Source organism: Geotrypetes seraphini, chromosome 9, assembly GCF_902459505.1.
Source record: "Geotrypetes seraphini chromosome 9, aGeoSer1.1, whole genome shotgun sequence".
Lineage (NCBI taxonomy): Eukaryota > Metazoa > Chordata > Amphibia > Gymnophiona > Dermophiidae > Geotrypetes > Geotrypetes seraphini.
In genome coordinates this window covers 186,067,973-186,084,640 of record NC_047092.1, presented here as the reverse complement: position 1 = coordinate 186,084,640, position 16,668 = coordinate 186,067,973, and the positions used below count along the sequence as shown (strand labels likewise).

The window sequence follows — 16,668 nt, the reverse complement described above, 5'->3', positions numbered from 1 at the left end:
CTTCTGCTCCATGTCTGAGTAGATTATGATCTGTGGGACGTCGCAGCCTGCCAAATGTTGTCCAATGTAGCATTAGCTGGTTTGACCCTTCTTCCTGTCTTTGACTTTTATCCCAAAGCTTTCTTTTAGGGCCAGAGGAAAATGATTTTCCTGATCTAGCCACTAGTGAAATTACTTTGAAGTTTCACTGTAGACCAGTGGTCTCAAACTCGCGGCCTGCCAGGTACTATTTTGAGGCCCTCGATATGTTTATCATAATCACAAAAGTAAAATAAAACAGTTTCTTGATCTATGTCTGCCTCTTTAGTTATACATTATAATATTATTATTAAAACTTAGCCAAAAGGAAAGACTTACAAACTATAAAGAGTTTTACCTTATGCAAAATTGTCATTTCTTTAATAAGACATGAACTATTTTTTTCCGAGGCCCTCCAAGTACCTACAAATCCCAAATGTGGCCCTGCAAAGGGTTAGAGTTGGAGACGTTCCATTGTGACTTGGCCCTGCAGTGCTCTGGGGATGATAAAGCCATTGTTTGCGATGAATCGGTCTGACCTCTGGGAACCTTGTCGGAGATACCATCAGGGCCAGTGCAAAGCTATTAGGCACCCTTGTGAATCTTCAGTCTTGGGCCTTTCTCAATTAACTTTAAGGCCCTTGAGATTTGATTAATTAACCCCAACACTACCTCTGAGCCTGATCCTGTAATTTGGTCCATTATTGGTCTTCCTGGTCCTTTTGTTAAAGTCCTTTTCAGTTTATTCCAGTCTTTTCCCGTATCTTCTCCCACCCTGCTAGCTTCTGCTTTAGATGCTTCCCCGTTTTACCGGTCATTAGACCACACCATATGATGATCCCTGCAAACCAAGAGGGCACCCACCCCAGACATTAGGCACACTTTCTGCACTCATGACAAGACTCCCTGGGGGATTCTGCTATCATTTATCCGAGCAAAGCCCCTTGTAAGGCATCCATGACCCTCTACTTCTCTCCGGATTTGCAGAAGGGATAATCCAAATCTGGTGCATTTAAGTCGCCCAGTATTAGCACCTCTCCCTTCATTCCCACATCTCTGTCCAGATGTTCTGTTTGAGTTGGAGGCTACCCCTGTGAAGATGCAACTGCTATCTCCTCTTTCTTAGATGACCCACTGCGCTTCCTCTTTTCCCCACACCAAGAGCTACCCTTCGCTGTCCCTTTTTCTCCCTTCTAAACAAATTATAGCCAGATATGGTGATATCTTTTTCATGAGAGTCACCGAATCATATCTCCATAACAGCCACAGGGTCTAAGTCCATGCCCACTATCAGGGCTTCCAGATCAGGAATGGAATTGCCTAGACTGTGAGCACTTGGTGATCATGGCCTTCCAGCATTTTTCAGAAGGATGTCTTGTATTTTGTATAGTTTTTATTTAAGTCTCCTCTTCCCCTAACATTTCCCAGCCTGTCTCTTAGCCTTTCCTCTCGTTTGAACACCTGTTTCCATTTCTCATTTTCACTTAGGATTCTTCTTCCTGCCACAGAACCTCGTAGGTGTTCCATGGGCATAGTTTGAGCAGAGCAGGGGTGGAATTGCAATACACGTAGGCACACGCATGGAATGCAAGCAGATATGTACCCTGCCTTAGAGCGGGAGTAAGTTTGTGTGACGGCATTTGTGTACAAGAGAGAGTCGTGAGAGACTATTAGAAGCAAGGATCAAAGCTAATTTGCCTATTTATGCTTGAGTCTGCTCTTGATCTAATTTGTCTGACTTGACATGCCAAGCGCCTCCAGATAGACCATCTAGCCCTTAACCCAACCTATCAGCACAAGAGGGAAATTTCAGCTAGATTCAAATTTCCCTCCTATTCAGTGGGGAAATCTTTAGACATGTCCTCAGCCAATGAGTGGAAGATCTGACTGGATTTCCTGCTAATTTGCAGAAATGCACACTGAGCATTGCACATTCAGTGGCTGAGAATATCTGTTCCTAACCCTTTGCAGAGAAGGAACCCCGACTTTTTTTCCAGCTCAAATCTGACTTTTCAAAAATTTTTAGAAGCAGCTAATAATTGTAGTATATCTAACATAGTAACATAGTAGATGACAGCAGATAAAGACCCGAATGGTCCATCCAGTCTGCCCAACCTGATTCAATTTAAATTTTTTTAATTTTTTCTTCTTAGCTATTTTTGGGCAAGAATCCAAAGCTCTACCCGGTACTGTGCTTGGGTCCCAACTGCCGAAATCTCCATTAAATCCTACTCCATCCCATCTAAACCTTCCCAGCCATTGAAGCCCTCTCCAGCCCATCCTCCCCCAAACGGCCATATCCAGACACAGACCATGCAAGTCTGCCCAGTACTGGCCTTAGTTCAATATTTAATATTATTTTCTGATTCTAGATCCTCTGTGTTCATCCCACGCTTCTTTGAACTCAGTCACCCTTGTTAGTCCTCTCCTGGAAACCTTTGGCGGAACTGGATAAAACACGGACCTCGCAGACCCCTATGGACTTCCCAGATCTCAACTGCACACCCTTAAAAAAAATCTGCTCACCTCGGGGGAGAGCGGGATCCATGAGGTCCACGGGAGTTAAAATGAGAATCTATGTGGACCCCATGTCACGGCTGTTTTCTTTTTAAGGCTGTGCACTTTGGCTCTGTGGGATCTGTGGGTCCTCCAGGTAGAAGGCATTTGGGACACTGGGGTGCAGAAAAGGTGAGACTCCAGTATTCAGTACCAGCAATCCCAAACACCAACAGAAAAGATGCCAGCAAAGGTAGAAGTTAAAAAGAGGATCTCACAGAACTAAAAGCGTATGGCCTTAAAAGGAAAGCGGCTACAGCGTGGGGTCCGCAAGGATCCTCATTCTTTAACTCCAGTGGACCTCACGGATCTTGCTCACTGTATGGATCCTCATTTTAACGCTTGCGAACCTCATGGATCCCGCTGGAAGAGGTAAGGTGGTGTGAGCGGGATCCATGAGGTCCACGGGAGTTAAAACAAGGATCCCTGCGGACCCCCATACCACGGCCGCTTTCTTTTTCAGGTCGTGCGGTAGAGATCCGTGAGGTCTGCGGGATTCTCATTTTACCCAGTCCCTTCTTTGGCTTTCCTCGTGCGGAGCGAGAATAAAACCCTCCGTCTCCCTCTCAGCCTGAACACATTCCTAATGTTCACACCTGCTTATAAAAGAAACAATTCTGATATTGACTTGTAGGCAACAATCCATTTGAAAAATGAGCAATTGCAGCCTAAGTTCTTGCTGCTCTCCTCGTGTACTTCCTAGATCACCTAACTTTGCCATCTTCTCATCAAAGTGTTGATGAGGCGTGCAGCTCCGCCACTCTCATCACTGTGTTGCAGCCTTGTGCGTTCTGGTGGCTGCCTCTGCCTGGCCCCCGTTTCCTGGTTTCTCATTTCTGTTATGGAAAGATTGCCATTCAAATCCCATTGCTGTAATGCTGTCACATAATGAGCGGACCTGTTGAAGTTTTAATCTGTTTGTTTTCACCTTCCCTTCTGAATGTGAGAACCACTCAAATAGTTGTGTGGAATAATAATAATAATTTTATTTCTTATATACCGCTATACCATAAGTTCGAAGAGGGTCGTGCCGGGAGAGGGTGCAGTGTTTACAGCAGGAGACATATGTTTACAGCAAGATACATATGTTTGGAACAGGAAATAAACTAGGTATTGGAACCAGGGATTTGAGAAACATAAGCTTTGTGGAAGAGTGTGCATGATAAGTCGGAATTACAATGAATAATATACAGGGAAATTACAATGTGTATGAGATAATGGGGAAAGTTTACAGTGAGAAGAGGATATTACAAAGTGAGCAGGAACAGGAGATGATTACAATGCGATACAGGTTAATACAAAGTGAACAGGAACAGGCAAAGTTTACAGTACGATACATGTTAATACCAAGTGAGCAGGTACCGGGGAGGTTTACCATAAGATAAAGTAAATTACAGAGTGGACCGGTACAGGATGTTTACAGTAAGATACAGGATATTATAATTTGAACAGGCTACAAGAGTTAATGATAGGGGCATGTGAGAGTGAGTGGCCTCTGCTGAGGTTCATCTTCCATCTATTGGCCATTGATATATTGACATCACGGCCCCTCAATGCACCGATTGATTCAGCTACAGTTGTATGAGCTGCTTCAGCTAACACGCCTCTTGTATCCATATGGATCCCAGCATTGCAGGAAACATCGCTCATCTGGCAATTCGTAGCCTTTGGGTCAGTGGCAAGAACTCAACTCAACAGGCAAGGGCTACGTGTGGCATTACCAGGAGGTGTGGAGTGCCCCCTAGAGGTCAACCAAATTTCAGTTTCAGTTTTAGTTAGGGCTTTTTCTGTGTGTGAATTTTCCACTGGGAAAAACTTTGCATAGTTTTGATTATCCTAAACTGACGTTCTATACTTCTCTTTGCTATGGCTGTGCTTTCCTTGTGGCTTGCATGGTGAAAGACAATAAAGCAAACCAAAATAAAATTTCAAGTTGTAACTTTATTTTGGACCACCTGGTAATTACTATTTCAGTCAAGTGGTGTTTTACATTTAATCCATATATAGAATGAGTCAGAAAAATGTGAATCCACAATCCTGAAAGTAGATGGACATTCATTACCTTCCAATGACTTAAATGAGCCAAGGGTGGGCCTTCTGTGTTGATGGGGTGAGGACAAAGGTTAGGTACACGAACAGAGGGAACTTCAAATTGCTCATCCCAGCTCAACCAGCCACAAACATAACAGCTTCAGCATCTGGAAGAAAATGCAGGCCTAAAGTCGAAGGTTTTAAGGGTCGTTTTGAAGTTCTTGTGAGATAAGTCAGTTGTTCCTTCCATCTAGTTGCCCCCTTTGCCTGGAATAAATTACCTGAGTTTGTCCGTCAAGCCTCTTCCCTTCCCTTGTTTAAAAGCAGACTGAAAAACCACCTTTTTGATATAGCCTTCAATCCTTAACCCTACTCCTCTGATGTCATAATGCCTCATTCCACCAATAAGAGCTAACCACATCAGTGATGTCACAATGGCTCGATTGTCCTGGACTCCCCTCTGCCCTCCAACCCAGCCAACAGATTAACCCTTCCCCTTAACTGTATTCATGACATCCTGTTTGTCTGTCTTGCCTGTTTAGATTGTAAGCTCTTTCGAGCAGGGATTGTTTTCTTACTCTTTGTAACTGTACAGCGCTGTGTGCGTCTGGTAGCGCTATAGAAATCATTCATAGTAGTAGTAGTAGTAGATCAAGGGTTTGGCCATTCCACTGACATGGTTTATCAAAAATAATCAGGACTAACACTGGTAACTTAAGTGTCTGACTCAATGCTGAGGGCACCAGATCCAGAGAGACACCTACTAATGTGTATACATAGAAACAGATGCAAACAGCATAGAGGAAGGTCCATGGCCATCCAGGAAGCACATTTGTACCTTTCACACTTCTTCCTTATTAAACTCAATCAAACCCATCCTTCAGAATGAGATAAATGGAGGCAATGGTTTCTGCTGTCCACGGAGAACCTACGTTACAGGTAAGTAACTACACTTTCTCCTAGGACAAGCAGGATGAGTCAGCCACATATGGGTGACTCCCTAGCTGAGGGATGTACCGACTGGACCTGCGCCTTAGCGCTTTGTGCATCCCTCGCCTGGCTGTGGAGGCCGAGCCGGGCAGGGTAATCAGGCAAAGCAGGTAAGGTTGTGTACACAAGGTTTTAGATAAAGTGCTGTGTTAACTGAGCAATAATACTCACAGAACAATGAACTGGTCAATGACAATCAATGAACAGTGAGAAACCAACTGGTCAACAGTGACCATTCGTACTTGCATGTGAGAATTCATACTTGCCTATTCCACATTCAGTCTAGGAAGGAGTGCTGGAAGACCTACTTAATCAATATCTATAACACCCTACTTGAACAGTGTTTGTCGATATTTATAACCCCCTACTTGATCAGTGTTTGTCAAGGCTGTGCTAGTGGTTGCTGTCCCTCCCGGGAGGGAAGAGCCACTTCCAAGACTGCTCAGCCGAATGCATTTGGAGCGTGGAATGCTATGTCGAGGCAGTAGTGCTTGGTGAAGGTGTGCATGGAGGACCAAGTGACTGCATCGCAGATGTCCCCTATTGGTGTGTGGTGCAGAAGTGCCGTTGTGTTGGCTATGGTTCTGCGCTGGTGGGCGTTGGCTCCCACCTGCGGTTGATGCTGCGCTTTTCTATAGGTGAAGGGGATGCATCAGTAAAGCTGATTTAGCAACAGTAAAGCTGATTTAGCAACAGAAGTTCAGTGGAGTGAAATCCTGGCTTTATAGAACAGCAGAGTTTATAAAATATATCTACAAGATCAAAATCCCAGGACTATATCGGTGCCACGGTGTAGAGCACAACAGGAGGAAAGGCTGCCCTCCCCAGCCCATCCTACACCGAATTGAAACAGGTCCAGATAAAACATCCCCATTTTTATCATGTTCCATTAACCCAGGAAAATGTCCAAACATGCCCCCTTGTGATTTTGAAGAACTGTGGAGAAATCAGGCACTTTGTGCTACGGCTGAGACTTTTGTTTGGGGGGGGGGGGAGGGGGAAGGATGAGCCTCATAGTGTGTGTGTGCCTGATGAAGGAGAGAGCTTGCACGGGTATTTTAAGAGCAAGACAGTTCATATCGATGTGTGTGAGCTAATATTGAAAAAAGGTTAACCAAATTGTTTCCCTTATACTTATCGATTTAAGGGGTAGGGAGGGGGGAATTTTATTATTGCAGGTTTTATATGATAATGGAATATAAGGGTGGGTGGAGTGGGAAAAGGGAAGGGATATGGTTTTATGTAATATATCAATGATTGTTTGTAAGTGATGTAGTTAATGTTAAGCTGAATGAATATATTTAACACTTAATGTAATTTTGAAAATGAATAAGGAATATTAAAAAAAAAAAAAGAAAAAAGGTTAACCTTCTTATGTTTTCTCCAAGTGTAAGTATTTTCAGAACATCAGAATTGTAGTAACGCAAGTTGGCCGACTGTGGAGCAGATTTACAACATCCTGAAGCAGGAATAAATATTTGGATCTGAGGACTCATGAATGGATGCTTTTAGAAAGGCCTATGTATGTCCTACTCCTGACGAATCTCTCATTTTTCAGGCTGATCCAAATGCCCAGCATTTAGTGAAACCAGAATGCTTCCTGTTCATTAGCTTCCAGGGGCCATTGTAGATAAACTGGCTCCTCTGTTCACTTGACCAGTTGCTGACTGCATAGTTCTCATAGCCTTGGGGCTTCTGATTTAAGGAGAGATTTTAAGAATTGTCTCTCTTATTCATCATTACATCCCATGGGAATATGGGCCATGCTTGCTGCTTTCCAGTCTATTCATCTCCCCTTCTGAACCATGACCTCTCTTGAGTGAAATACGATTATAGCGAGACAGGCAGGACCCTTCTCGAAGCACAGTGTTCAGTTCAGTCTAATGTTTAGCTCATCCCAAAGCAATTCCTCTCTTTCCCCTTCCAGGGAGACTCATAAGTGTGGCATCCTAAGTGTGTGTTTCTCTCTGCCCTGCTCCCCTGCTGACATCTTATTTCTCCCTCAGATTATCCCACATCGGAATGGATTCTTATGGCAACAGCAGGTGACAAATAAGATTTTTCCACTCTTATGATCAACACTGCATGATTTTTTTTTTTTCATTGAAAATGCAAAACAGGCAGAGTTATTCCGGGAAGCAGATAGAAAAGGCATTCTCTTGGTTCAAAGGAAACAAAGAAATCAAAGTGGCCTCTATATCAGATTAAAAGTGTCTATCAGTGTATTTTAACTGGACTCTAAGCTCCAAGGGGCAGGAATTGTGCATTTCCCCTGGATTCTACATTTGCTATGCTGCTGATATGGGCATGCACTTTAATTGGCTAAGCAGTTGTTAACCTTCAATGATTGATGTTATTTGCCACCAATTAGGATTTGAGTGTGTGCATCTCTATTCTGTAACACTGGGTACATAAATCCCATCGAGGGCAAACCCAAAAGGGGGTGTTGCTATAAGAAGAATATGAAAAAACCAAAAATGCTGTGAAATAGGATGCTTTTGACGCAGGTATTTATTTTTAAAAAAACAACAACACAAAACACTTGTAAAATACAAACTCGTCCACTTAAACAAATGGTCCCAGTTTCAGCTGGACACGGCTTCCTCAGGGGTCCTATAAAGTGTGAAGTGAATATGTTTATTGGGACTATGAAGTGTTGTACAAATCAAAACATGACTCACGTGTGAAAGGTGAATGGATCCAAGTGAATAATAATGTGCGATTGTGTAAAGAGTGAAAAACAGAAATATGAAGGAAATGTGAAACTATGTAATAGTGATAATGCAGATGACAAATAAGATTTTATTTGCCAGTGCTTAGCTTGTGCTAAGAGAAAGAATTGAGAGTGAATCTGATTAAAAGTGAAATATAGCACTTCTAATAATAATAGTGTAGCAGGTGAAATTGTACAAGTAAAATCAAATTTGGAATAACAGACGTGCGAGACTTAATATAAGCTACATAAAGAACTTAAATGTACATACCCAAACTATCAGCGCATACTGATAAAAAGCACAGATATGGAGGAGAAAATCCCTTCTGGGATTTATGTACGATAAACAAGCCTTAAAATAAAAGGGAGATACAGATTAAAAAATGTAAATAAACATTGATACCAATTTAAAACAATGTATGTTAAAATTATAATGAGTTATGAATATTAAACTGTCAATAATAAAAAACGCTATAAAAATGAAACCACAATATGTAATGAAAACATAATTTATAATGAAAATATCCTTCAAATTGAATGCAAGGTCAGAGAAATAAGAATGGAAATATCATTAAAAACAGAGGCCCAAAGAATCTGAAATCTAAAGGAAAATCTTTTGAATCTAACCCAGATGTGGACTATGGGCAGGTCACGGACGTTCCTACACGTTGGGTGTGGCATTAATGGAGACTGGGAGTTACAGCAGGTTTCAACCCAGAGCTGAGTGTGGGAATCAGTGCTAAGTACTATATGTTTCTGTAAACCACTGCGTATCAAATGCTCTGCTTCCAGATTTCAAATCATTTCGGTTACTGCTTCTCACCGTATTCAGTAGACATATCCAACGTGACCTCTGCGATGGACCTACCGTTGTCTCGCTTGACAAATGTTCCCTGTTTTCCAAGCAAATTTTCAAGGTGTGTTATGATTCTGGGATACCAAGAAGGCCTCCACTCTACAGAAGCCTTCTGAAGGGCCAAAAGACTTGCCCAAGGCCACAAAGCGTTATCAGAAGGAGAAGTGGAATTTTTGGCCTATTGCTCTCACTACTAGGTCACCCCTTCAATAAAGAACTTTCCCTCGGAGTTTGTACCTTATTCTTTGGAACTGTCTTGCTTTTGAAGCCACACACCAGCCAAGCTACCTGGTTACAGTCCTGAATGGTTGACAATCCTGTCCCGTTGCATTATGGGATCTGCAGCACTGATTACTCTGCGGCCCTGCTGTTCGATGATTCATAGAGTTGTAATTTATCCTGCCCCTCCTGCTTCTAATGCATCCCTTGATGAGTTGAGGCTTTTAATTTTGGAGGGTCTTACTAGATCTTCTTGCTTGTTAGTAGTTGGTGATTTTAATATTCATGCCCAGAGACCTTGTGATTTTCAGGCTGCTGAGGTGTTAAGATTTATACTTCTCCTTGGGATTTATATGGTGTATATCATTTCCAACTCATCCAGCGGGACTTTCTCTTGATTTGTTGGGTTTTTTATGTTTTCTAATTGGTCTCTTTCGTCTTCTAGGGGTCCATGACCTGTCTTGGTCAGATCATTTGTTGGTTTTCTTCAATCTCTGACTACATTTGGGGTTTCATAAAATTTGAGGGCTTTCGATTTAGATCCTTTGAAAAAAGGCTCGTGACTCCTTTGCTGCACTTTCTCACACACACTGGGACAGACTGAATATTAATAATAACAATAATTTTATTCTTATATCCCGCCAAAGCCATAATAGTTCGAGGCGGTTTACAACAAGAAGCGCTGGACAATCAGGGAATACAACACAATATAAAATCATCAGTACGTACATACAGTGTAAAAGTAAAACAGTAAATCCTTAACTTACAAATCGATTAAATCATTTTGTTTTTACTGATTTTCTAAAACTGAAGTAAGACGAGGAATGCAGAGTGATATTACCCAACCATTCATTTAGGGCTCATTTTACAAAGGTGCGCTAGCGTTTTTAGCACACGCACCAAATTAGTGCATGCTACCTGAAAAACTACCTCCTGCTCAACGTGCCATTCCTTGCGTTAAGGCCCTAACACACTTTGGTAAAAGGAGCCCTTAATTTATCTGCCTGGAAAGCAAGAGTTCTAGCCAAGAATCTTTGATATCGACAGGCTTTCATTGTAGGATAAGTGAACATATGAGCCTTCATTGAAGAGTGATCAAGTGCTATTTCCTCCCCACTAGTTGCTTCTTTGTTTACCAAAAAAGTCCAGGAGATTGAAATCCTTCACAACTTCCATTCTATCGCCTTCAAGCTCAATATCTTCATCATTTTCCATGTTATGACTTTCGGCTTTGACTTTTCTCAGTAGATCCAGCAGGTCTTCTTTGTTGCTGGCGATGAGTGTTGCATCATCTGCATAGTGCAGGCTGTTTATATTTTGGCCACCAACACTCTCTTCTTCCAAATTTCCCTAAATTATAGACTGCTCATTTCTCTTCCTCCCTCCCCTTCCCCCCCCCCCCTGGTGATAAACAAGTGAAGGTGTGTGGAAGTGTGTGTCTTTCAGAGGGAAAGATGTGTGCAAGTTCACAGACTGTGTACCATAAGAATGCAATGGGCAGTGACAGGATGGGGTGGAAAAGTTTTGTGTATAATTTTTGAAGCCGCTTTGACCCCCTTCTCCCTTTTACAAAACCACAATAGTGCTTTTTAACGCAGGCCAGCTGCTCCCCAAGCATTCAGCGTGCTGGCCTGCGCTAAAAACCACTATTACGGTTTTGTTAAAGGGGAGATGAATTCTTCAAATGCTGAGTAAATTTTTAAAAGGAAACTACTTAACAGTTTTCTTCAGTTTGTGCTGCAGGTACTGCAAGCCGTGGGACCACTTTCCTCATTGCCCCCATGAGAAGTGGGGTTGTTATACCATGTCTGGCAGTTTTCCCACTGTGCTAATTCTGGGCAGTAAAAGGAGGAGAAAAAGTTCTGTCTGGGTTTTGCAAGAACGCCATCTGCGGATGATACTGTGAGAGCGCAAAATGAGTTCATGCAGGGCGTGTAGAGAGCCAAAACGAAGCAGGCTTTGGGGAGAGGCTGCTGCAACACTTCCTTTGGAATTATGATGAATTCATTTTCACTGAATTCCTGGGCACCAATCATGCAAATTGTGAGGATCTGGTAACGACCAGAAAGGAAAAAGTCCTATAATTTTGTAGGGTTTAATGTGATTTTTTTTTTCTAATAAATGTGCATTTTCCCGAAGACAATTTACCCTGCTTTTTCATTCCTGGATTGGTATCATTTCTCTCTGAATGACAGCTTTTATTTTCACCGAAATGATTGCTTTAAGATTACTTAGAAATATAAAATTATATTGGGCTGTGAGAATCTTTAGACAGCAATAAAGTAAAATGTTTGTCTACTCTTCTGTTGACGTGACTCCAGGAGTATCTGTCCCTAAATCCATCCATCCATCATCATCTGCTCCTCCTTCAAAACTTTTATCCATTCCCCAAACCTCAATCCTTCATCTTCCTCTACCTCCCATCAACCCTTCTCTGCATCTCATCTTGCCAACAACTACATTAGCACATTATAATGCAATACTCCTATTGAGATGATCAGAATTTGGTACACTATAAGACAGAATTCCTATTCTCTAGTCACTATGAGGCTCATAATCGAAAGAGAAAAATGTCCAAAAACCGGCCTAAGTTGGCACTTGATGATCATCAGTCAAAAACGTCCAAGTGCCGAGAATAAAAATGGGTTTTGGACATATTTCTAAATGATCTAGGCCTTCACAGTGCCGCTGAACAAACATAGCTAAACGGGGCGTTTCAGGAGCAGTGTCGACGGCGGGATTTGGGTGGGACGTGGGCAGGCTTAGACTTAGTCGTACTCCATGTATAACTGAAAGTTATACAGCACAGGATCGACAGAACTTGGATGTTGTGACTTAGACCAGTGGTTCTGAACCCTGTTCTGGTGGACCACCAGGCCAATCGGGTTTTCAGGATAGCCCTAATGGATATGCATGGAGCAGATTTGCATGCCTGTCTCTTCCATTATATGCAAATCTCTCTCAAGCATATATATTAGGGCAAGCTTGAAGACCCGATTGGCCTGGTGGTCCTCCAGGACAAGGTTGGGAACCACTGACTTAGACCATTTAAAACATGGTCTAAGTCACAAAAACCCACCTAAAGTCACCAGATAAGCACTGCAGACACAAACTACAGACCCCCACACACTACCCCAGGGATCACAGACCCCCCCTCCCCCAACCCCATAAAAATCAGAATCACACCTTCAAAATTCAGCCTCCAGACCATCATCACCTGGCAGCCTGGCATAGGAAAGTCTAGTCGACCTGCACAGAGGCGGCTTAAGTCATCTTGGGGGTGGGTTAGGGACCCATGGAAAGAAGTACCCATAAGTCACTGTAATCACTGCATTGCTGGTTACACATGTGCACTCCACTAAAAAAAAACCCAAACTCTTTTGTACTGCCCTATAAGTGGCTTCTGAAGTCATAAGGACTATTGGGGTGGTAGATAGGTGGGTCTAGGGGATTTTGGAGGTGGTTTGGGGGGTTCACCATTATCTATAAGGGATCTGTAATGAGATGAAGACATGGCACCCAGTTTGTGAAGTTCACAGCAGTGCCCACTACTTAGGTGCCAAGTCTGGGTGTCCAGTCCATCACTTTGTAGACCCCTCCCACATCCAAAAGGTCTGTTTCTAGGCGTTTTTGGCTTGGATGAAAATGTGGTATTCAGATGGATGATTTAGCAGCTTGGACAATCAGTTCGGCAGGATGTATAGTTAGACGATTTTCGAAACGGAAAATAATTTGGACGTATTTTTCAAAAATGTGTCCTAAGCTGTTTTTTACTTTGGATGACTTGCGACTTGGACGAAAACGGTCTTAGGCGTTCCTTTTGATTATGCCACTCCACAGGTTTGGCACATTATAGTGTGTTATTCTTATGTAAAGATGCTCCTTATTTGGCAATCTAACCACTATCAGTAGTACTTTGAGACTGCCACAGGGGGTCAGTAATATAATTTCAATGAAGGAAGCCTCCAGGGTAGGAGTGAATGGGGTCACCCTGCCCCAGCTGCCTCCCTGACCCCTTGGAATGAATTGGGATTGGGCTGAGGGGAAGAGAAGAGAGATATCAGGTTATGGAAGGTTGTAGGGGGAATGGGACGGGTCCTTTTCGGCAGCGGAGAGATTTCAGAGGTGGGGCTTCAGGAATCAGGAACTTCTGAAGATTTTTAGCCCCATGTCGGGGTTGAGACATGGGTTTCAGGCCCACAGGGCAGCTAGATAGCAGAAGTCTCTCCCACGGAAGGGGATCTGTGGGCCCTCTTATTTGGGGTAACGGCCTTAACTTTGGCAGTAGTTGAAATATAATTCCAACTCGAGCTAGAATTGTTTTATTTCACAGAAACAGGCGTTCATAGCCTTTATCATGTGCCTGTTTTAGTTTTTTCAGCTTTGATGAGCTGCTTTGCATGTTTTTGCATCACAATAGCTCATTACTGCAACATTTACATAAACCTTTGCACAATGTATGCATCACACAAATGTTTTCAGCTGCAAAGTGACTTTGTCAAGCATGCACTTTTCTCAACACATAGTGAGAACTTGGTACTGACTTCTGGTGCATTTCCAGGCTCTGAGCCAGCTGAATATTTACCCTGCTTTGTTTTTAGCATGGGAGGACATTAACATGCATTGTAAAGTTTAGACCATAGGCACCTTCAAATGTACTAAAACTCAACACCACAGCTAGTACACTTTGCTCTGGCAGATTCTCCACCTCAGGAGAAAAGCCCTCCAAATAAAGGGTAAACGTACAAATCTCAAAACCTGTTGACAGTGCAGTGGGCTGAAAAGCTGAGGAACTGGGTTCATTTCCCACTGCAGCTCCTTGTGACCTTGGCCAAGTCACTTTAGCCTCCACTGCCTCAGGTACAAAAACATAGATTGTGAGCCCACCTGCATATAATATATGTACCCCTAAAAAGCAGTGTATCCTATCCACGGCCCTGGATTCTCTGTTTTGTTTCTTTCCCTTAATCTATGCTAAGTAGCAACTCCAGAGATTCTTTTCTCAACTGAATCATGAATAACTCTGTCTCCCAGACCATGTCTAGCCCATGGCTCTGGAGATGTTCCTGGCATGGAGGGTGGGAGGGGTTCAGTGCTAGGTGGCAGAATTTAGACATATCTCCAATCACAATAATTGTCCTAAAATCTACATTCTGACATAGCTCCTTACTTCCTTTGCTGTCAGTGAAAGTAAAACACGGATGTCTCAGTCCATCTTCATTACTTCCATTGCTTTCAGTGAAAGTAAAACCTGGCTGTCTCAATCCGTCCTCCTTTTTCTGGAGCCATATGGTAACCCTAGTGACTGAAGAGAAGTGAGAATTTTAATTTAATTGGACTGATCTTTGATCTGCGGGTTGACCTGCCTCAGTGGTTCAGGTTTGCCACATTGGCAATCTGTCTCAGTTGCTCCAGAAAGGTCTTCCTGAGGTTCAAAGTATATTTCAGCATCTTCAAATGCATGCATTCATTCTAGAATCTCCAACAAAATCCTGCCAGTTATCTCGAAGTCTGTGGCCTCTGCTTGGCCTTGGTTTAATGACTGGGACTTCAGCCTTAAACTCTTGGGCCATCCCTGTTTTGGTCGCCAACCTTTGTAAAAAGGGACAAAGGTCCTTCCGTCCTCAGTCCTGTCTCCCAAGATCTACTGAACAGATCTTTCAGCAGACCCATCAGAACCTCCCCATAACCCCCCCTACCTAATTAGCGTTCACACATTATGCAATCAGATTGTGCCTCACTGAAATTACATTTTGTTTACAAATGACTTAAATGCTCTCTTACAGAGCAATTTTCAAAACCATTTACTTGGGTAAATAATGATTTATCTGGCTAAACAGCCCCTCCCCCAAATTGGGGAGCCTGGTTTGTGCTAATTCAAGGGTTAACAGATAAATAGACTCCCACATAGAGGCCAGGGAGAGAGTTTACAAAGCCTGGAGAGGTAATTGAATGAAGTGTGAGTCATTTGATGTGCTTTTAATTATGCCATGCTAATTAACATTACGGGTCCTTTATTCTCACCAGCCCTGGCTGTGGTGGGCAGAGTCTGCCTGTAAATACCAAGATCAGAGCAGCGTTTCTCCTTTAATTTATAGCTGCCTGAAGGGAAGGACACGGTTGTGTCTCTTCTGATGGAGAGCGCGGAGGTGGAAGGGGTGCAGGGAATTAAAAAGGAGGAGGAGAATCCAATGGCCTCCCCAAGAATGGCTGAATTGGTTCTTGCTGAAGAGGATTCGGCTCAAGATGAATTACATTCAGTTATGAGGGGGTGCTGGAAAGTTCTCAGCCCGAGCAACCAACTTCCTAAATTCTGAGCGTTATTTGGCCACTGAAAAGAGCGTCATCTTATTTCCTTAAGTGCCAATTTGCAGAAACAAAATTCTCTGTTTTCACCTTGTTTCAGACTCGCATCATTCTCTTTTTAGCTGGGCTGAGAACTTTTCAGCAGCCCTTTATAGTGTGAAGAGTTTCAGTCTCTGATAGCCAGAGCTGAGATTGTGATGTCATAATGCCTCATTCCACCAATAAGAGCCAACCTCATCAGTGATGTCACAATGACTTGATTGTCCTAGACTTGGCTCACTTTTATAACATACCAGCGGGTGATGAAAAGTTCTCAACCCAACCAAGCAACTTCCTACATTCTGAGCGTTATTTTGCCACTGGAGCTGAAAAGAGGGTTATCTGATTTCATTACGTATCAATTTGCAGAAACAAAATTCTATGTTTTGACATTGTTTCAGATGATTGATTGAACCATATCCAGGTCATTCTCTTAACGCATTGCAATGGTAGGAATCAATGTGTCTTCCAATATCCAAGTCATGGCCACCTTTATGCCTTGGTTTACATTCATGTAGTCAGCCAAATCTAAGTCAGATTCCAGCAAAAGAATATAGCCAAAGGTGATATGTTTGCAGAAAATTGCAAGAGAACGAATTGGCAAATTTGTGCCAACTTGCATCAGAAACCCAAGATGACTTGAATTAAAAACTCTAGGGCAAGTTGGACCTGTGGAAGTTGGATCCTCTGGAAACTTGAGGTTTAAAAGCTTAGAAAATGGACCACAAATCCAGAAAAACCCTTTGATCTTACCTAATCTGGGCATCAGCATTGAATATCCAGGTCATGTATGACCACCAGCAGTTATCCATGTGCTGGATAATATTCAGACCAGAGTTCAGATAATGAAGTGGATAAGAACATAAGAATAGCCTTACCGGGTCAGACCAATGGTCCATCAAGCCCGGTAGCCCGTTCTCACGGTGGCCAATCCAGGTCC

The 16,668-nt window shown here is 42.8% G+C and overlaps 1 long non-coding RNA gene across 1 annotated transcript; it reads right to left on the bottom strand.

The window, feature by feature from the left end:
• Positions 1-4,656: 4,656 nt before the first annotated feature.
• LOC117366526 lies at positions 4,657-15,000 on the bottom strand. The gene is made up of 3 exons (XR_004540603.1): positions 14,554-15,000; positions 8,580-8,660; positions 4,657-4,772 (listed from the first exon to the last, which is right to left on the bottom strand). It is a non-coding gene; the product is annotated as an uncharacterized LOC117366526 (long non-coding RNA).
• Between the last annotated feature and the right edge of the window lie 1,668 nt (positions 15,001-16,668).